This window comes from Ceratotherium simum, chromosome 18 (genome assembly GCF_057802395.1).
Source record: "Ceratotherium simum simum isolate JZ-2026a chromosome 18, ASM5780239v1, whole genome shotgun sequence".
NCBI lineage: Eukaryota > Metazoa > Chordata > Mammalia > Perissodactyla > Rhinocerotidae > Ceratotherium > Ceratotherium simum.
The window spans coordinates 411,267-417,479 of record NC_141917.1 but is presented as its reverse complement, the minus strand read 5'-3'; the positions used below and the strand labels follow the sequence as shown (position 1 = coordinate 417,479).

Genomic DNA, 6,213 nt, shown 5'->3' with positions numbered 1-6,213 from the left:
GTGCACTGTTGGTGGGAATATAAATTGGTACAGCTGATATGGAAAACAGTATGGTGGTTCCTCAGAAAGTTAAAAATAAAATTACCATATGATCCAGCAATTCCACTTCTGGGTATATACTCAAAAGAATTGAAAGCAGGGTCTTGAAGAGATATTTGCGCACTTATGTTCACAGCATCTGATTCACAATAGCTAAAACGTGGAAATCGCATATTGTCATGGCTGCGTCCTCGCAATAACCATGTACCTTGTTCTCCTGTCCCTTATTTCCTAATCTGATCGTCTTCATTTTCTCCTGAAATCTGCGCTTCCATCTGGGGCTGTTTTCCTTCAACTTGAGCAATTCTCTCTGTTATGTTTTGTAGTGAAGGTCTGCTTTTGCTTACCTGAAAACATCTCTACTCTGCCTTCATTTTGGTGGATATCTTCAATAGGATTCTAGGTTGGCTGGGTTTCTTTTCTTTCACAATTTTTATGATGTCATTCTGTTTTCTTCTGGCTCCCATAGTTTCATTAAAAGTCAGCTCTGATTCCTTTGCTGCTCCTTTGAAGATAAATTCCAAACATAATTTATAAATTTAATACAATTCCAATCAGAATCTTGATAGGGGTTTTTAGTAGAACGTTACAGGCTGGTCCTGAATTTTACAGGGAAGGGTACAGTATAGATCAAGACTAGCCAGGATGAGGATGACAAGGAACAAGTTGGGAAGACTTGCCATACCAGATACAAGATTTATTATAAAATCATGTATTAAGACAATGTTACATTGGCTCAGGAATAGGCAAATAATAAAATTAGATTCTTACTTCAAACAAAAATTTGGATTACTTGTCATTTTCATATTGATGTGCAGAAATTCTGTTTTCCTGTATACTAATCTTTTGTCTGTTTTATGAGTTGCAAACACCTTCTAGTCAATAGCTTTTTTCTTTCCATTTTAAGGTGTATTTTCTTGAAGAGAAGTTTTGAAAATTTGAAACTAATTTACCATTAAACCTATGCTTTGAGTTGTTTTATTTCATTTATGGTATGCCCCCAGGACTACATGGGTTTTTTTTTTTCCCCTATTCAATCAGAGATGCCACAAAGATAGGCAGAAAGCACAGGGACTTCTTTCTCTCGCATCCCAGTGTACATGGTTCTTATTTAGCTTTTGTTTTAGCAAACTTGTATGCATTTAGTCAGTTAAGTATAGCTAATGGATTATCTCAAAAGTGTGGAAAATAACACTCCATCTTGAGATGGGATCATCTTGTTGCTTAAGATGCCCCTGGCCCAGCTCTGCCTCAGACTAGGGGTGTCTATGCAGCAAGAACCTTGTCTCTCCTTAACTGTATCAGGACAGAGAAGACACTCCCAGCATCACACCACGTCCATCCCTTTGAGAAAGACTGCTTGGTCAGAGAGGTGGCACAGAGCTGTGCTTCCCCGTCTAAAAAATAGCACAATAATAGCACCTACCTCATTGGGTATGATAAAAATGAGGTGATATAATGTGCTTAGAGCTATGCCTGGCACACAATAACCTTCCCACTGTGTCAGATGTCCTTGTTGTTTTCCTAAGAGGCAGATACACTGAGACTCGGAGCAGTATGGGTGGTCTGTGTAGTGTTGTGGCCTGGCCAGTGTGGGTGTCTGTGCAATGTAGGAGATTGTGAAGTGTGGGTGACCCAGGCAGTGTGGGTGATCCGGGCAGTGTGGGTGGTCTGTGCAGTGTGGGTAGTCTGGGCAGTGTGGACGGTCTGGGCAGTGTGCGGATCTGTACAGTGTGGGTGGCCTGGGCAGTGTGGGTGGCCTGTGCAGTGTGGGTGGTCCAGGCAGTGTGGGTAGTGTGTACAGTGTGGGTGGTCCGGGCAGTGTGGGTCTGGGGCAGAGGAGAGGCTGACCATAGAGACATCAAGCTCTGTTCCTTCCTCTGGCAGTGCTGTCGAGTGTGGCTTGAACAGCTTTGCATGGTGGTCTGGCATCTCAGCCAAGCCATAACCACTGGGCGTTGTCTTGAAACCCACTGCTCCTCCTGGCCAGCCTTGACCACGGCTGCGGCTCAGTTCGGGGAGGCAGTGGCTCTCCAGCAGGTGGCAGACCCGTCACTTCCTCACCACGGCCACCTGCCTCAGAGGTCCCTTCCTTTGCTTGTTCCTTCTCTTCCCTTTCCTACTACCCGGCACAGAAGGGACTCTGCTGCCCTCATCACTTTCATTCATCTTGGGGATGTATGTACTCGTTCTGTTTATTCTCACTAGGTTTTTTTACTTAATCAGAGTTAAGAGCAGGAGGTCAGAATCCAGCAGGCACAGCTGAGAGAAACCCACAGAGGAGCGCAGCTCCTTGGAGCCAGCAAGGCCCCCTGGGAGGGGGTGTGGGGGCTGCCGTCCCCTCAGCGAGGGGCAGCAGGAGGCCCACAGCATTGCGGCTCTGTCCCCTGTGTGGGGAGAAAGGGGGACACTCAGGAGGAGTGGGACTCTGTGGTGACGCTGCAAGTCTCTACCCCAGCTGGCACTCGGCCGTCCCTTCCACTGGCCTCCTGCATGGAGACAACTTCCAGGATCATGGAAGTCACGCACCCTGGGGCACGCGGGCCTCCGGAATCCCAGACCCTCGCCTGGCCTCCCCAGCCTGGTCACAGAGGGAAGATATTCTGAAGCCCACCTGGAGATGGGTAACCAGCTGCACCTACTTTGTCAGTATCAGATGCCTCACACGCCACTTTTCAACCTGTCTTACAGTCTCAACTCAGGAGATATTACCACGCACAGGGGATTTCTCAGGCCGCGCCTCAACAAGTAGTAGAGAGGGCAAGACCTGTCTCTTCATTCTCCAGGGTGGAAGGAAGTCCAGCTGCATGGCCGCCGTGCCAGCGAGCGTGGACCCGGGTCAGCCCTGGGCGAGCACTTCCCACACGCTGTCATTAGTCGTCTCAGTCCGCGGGACTGGCCCTCAAGCTCACAGACAGGTGACAACTGGGGTGAGGAGGAAGCGATGGGGCCGAAGCCCCACTGCAGTCCTACAGCACCATGATGTGGGCACACACGGATGTGCTCAACCCTGTGCTCGTACCACAGCCCAGTCCCACCAGTCAGACCCCAGAGGGTCTGGCCTCCCTCTGCCTCGCCCCACATCTTGGCCGCACCCCCTTTCTGGTGGCCCGGCACCTCAGAGAGAGAAGACACATCCCATGGGCAGGCTGCCGCCCTCAACACTAGCTTCCCAGCAGGCAGCAGGCTCCTTCTGGTGCATTTCCATTCCTGGCTGTTTTTTTCACTGCAAATATCGATGACCGTGTTCTTATCTTTGTACCAGATGTTTTAAATAGGAAGCATCCATAGGCCATAAACAGCTTATGTCGCCTTTCATGTAGTCGAGTATGGATGCACGTCTGGATTTTGTCTGTACTCAAGAGAAGCTCGGTGTTCCCAGGATTTAGCCGTAACATGCTGGGTAGGTTTCTTCTCTGAAAGGAGCTGTGTGCACACGTGGGGAGGAGGGGGAGATGCCTGCTGACCACATGCCTATGTGTATGTGGCAGGGTTCCCCGTCAGGTTCCCGGGGGCAGAAGTGTACGGGGAGAGCTCGTGGGACCCATACCTGTGGGCAGTGCTGGAAGCAGGACTGGGCACCACGACGGGGAGTGTGGCTCAGCTTTGAGGCACTGGGCCATTCACCCGTCGTTGACCCAGAAGGAGAGCCCAGGCTGCCCTCTTTAAGGCAGGGGTGACTCCTCAAGGGCCTCATGTGAGAGGGGTGAGCCACCAGCCCTCCCAGCTGGGGACAGGACCTGAGCCGCCACTCCCGCATCCAGAACGCACATGTGCTAGTTGCTGGCACAGATTATTCACAGGATGGCAATGTGAGGATGGCAGCATTATCCCGGCTGTGGATAAGGAACCTGAACTTCATAAGAGAGTTAAGCAACTCCACAAGGTCACACCGCGAGGAAGTAGGTAACCTCTGAGTTCACCGCCGTCTTATCTGCGGACCCATCCCAGGCGCCCGGCAATCTCAGGCTGACTACTCTGTTTGTTTTCTATTTATAGTAGTCCTGTTCTGTGTGCAGCATAATTTTATGAGCTGCCCGAAATTCCTTCGGGAAGCAGATATGGGTGTACACCCTAAATGCTTAAGATGGAGTGGTTTGGTGAAAGGTAAGGGCTCCTTTATTTCCCTGTCATAAAACCGCTGTGGCAATACCGCATGAAAAACTCGGAAGCAGCAAGTTTGGTGCTGAAAGCCCCTCGCAGTGGTTCTTCTCGTGGACTCTGGGGCCTTCTCACAGAGAGATGTGCGTGGTTTGTACAGGAGACTGCACATGGGGGAGGAAACAGCTAGGAATGACAGAGCCAGGTGTTGACACTCGTCCTGTCCCTGATTTCTGCTGTCTTCTGGGGATGTACGCGGCCAGTATCCACAGTTCAGGCTGTAAGACAAATACTCCGTGAAGATTGTCCAAATAATCCACCAGCAAAGAAGAAACTCGTAGGGAGGGCGGGATGCACACGGCAGCTCTTGCTTCTCTCACCCCCTGCGATCGGACACCCTCCTCACCCCCATCTGGCAGGGCCCTCGTCTCTCCCATTCTGCCCAGGGCCTGGCTTCCACGTCTCACGATGAAGACTTAAAGCCGCCTGGACCTTCCTCCAGAACAGGAAAAATGATTCCTTCTGGGAGGCCACCAGCTGGAGGCCACCTTGAACTGAACATCACTTGAGTTTACAGGCTATTTTTTTTCATGAGAATGAATATAGAATTTCTCACTCATCCACTTTTTACTTCACAGCCTTATGGAGGCACAATTGACACACAATAAATTGTTCATAGAATGAACAATCTGACACATGTCTACACCCGTGAAACCACCACCACAAACACAATAAGGAACATCTCCGTCACCCCAGAGAGTCCTGCTGCCTCTTCGCCATCACTCCCGCCCACCCCTCCCCATCCACACCCGCATCTCCAGGCAGCCTCTGACCCGCTTTCTGTCACCACTGATTAGCAGACATTTTCTACAGCTTTTATACAAATGTAATAATACAGTAGTCCCTTTTTTGGAGGTGTGGCCTATTTCACTCAGAATGGTTATTTTGAGATTCATCTATGTTTATGCATGTGTCAAGATTTCATTCCTTTTTACAGCTTAGTAACTATTATAGGATATAGGATCACGCAAGTATCCATGCACCCCTTAAAGCGCATCTGAGTTGTTTCTATTTTGGTATTAATTTAGTCACTCCAGCTTTCTTTGATTGAGATTAGCATGCTTTATCTTTTTCCAGTCTTTTATTTTTAGCGTATTTATGTCTTTATATTTTAGGTGGCTTTTTGTAGGGAGTACATAGTTGGGTTTCGTTTTTTTCCCAATCTGACAACTTTTGCTTTTGTAATTGGAGTATTTAGAGCATTTATATGTAATGTGATTAGTGACATGGTGGCTGGGTAAGTGGAACATTTTTCTATTTGTTTTCTATTTGTCCCATCTGCTCTTTGTTCCTCTTTCCATTTTTTTCTGTTTTCTTTCACGTTGAGTATTGTTTTAAGCTTCCACTTAGTCTCCTTTGTTGAGTTTCTGGCTGTTGTTCATTGCATTTGCTGTGTTTTTATGGTTGCTTTGGGGGTTATGATACACACCTCTGTTTATCACACTCTACCTTTGAGTGATATTAGACCAGTGAAGACTCTCAGCAGCGTGCCTCCTTTGTGCTATTTCTGGCACACATCTTGTTCTACATGTGTTACAAGTCCCAGGACGCATTGTTAATTTGTTGCCCATATCTCAGATCACTATTGTATGTTGCCTGATCTCCAGTGTCTTGAAAATCTTTGTTTCATAGATTATTTCTGTGTTTTTATTTGTTTCAGGCAGGTGGTAAAGCTAGTCCCGGTTACTCCATCTTAGCTGGAAGGGGAAGTCAACCCACTTGTTAAAATAACTCTTTTCTATTTGTTTGTAAGCCATATGTGTTCACTGTAAACATTGTGGAGCTATAGAAAGGAAAAAATAATAAAGTACAACCCACTCTGTATCCTACTATCTAGAGATTGTTAAGGCCTAACCACATTTCCGTCCAGTCATTTTTCTGTGATATCCATGTGTGATATTCCTCTCCTCTGTAGTTACAATCACAACATACACATGTGGGTCCAGATTTTTTTCCTCCTAACACTGCATAATGAACATTTTCCCACTTCATTAAAACTCTTTGGAATTTTAA

The 6,213-nt window shown here is 47.6% G+C and overlaps 1 non-coding gene across 1 annotated transcript; it reads right to left on the bottom strand.

Annotated features, from left to right (window-relative positions):
- Window positions 1-1,056: 1,056 nt before the first annotated feature.
- On the bottom strand, window positions 1,057-1,181 carry LOC147914569 (small nucleolar RNA SNORA31). Its single transcript, XR_015555161.1, has one exon. It is a non-coding gene; the product is annotated as a small nucleolar RNA SNORA31 (small nucleolar RNA).
- Window positions 1,182-6,213: the final 5,032 nt, after the last annotated feature.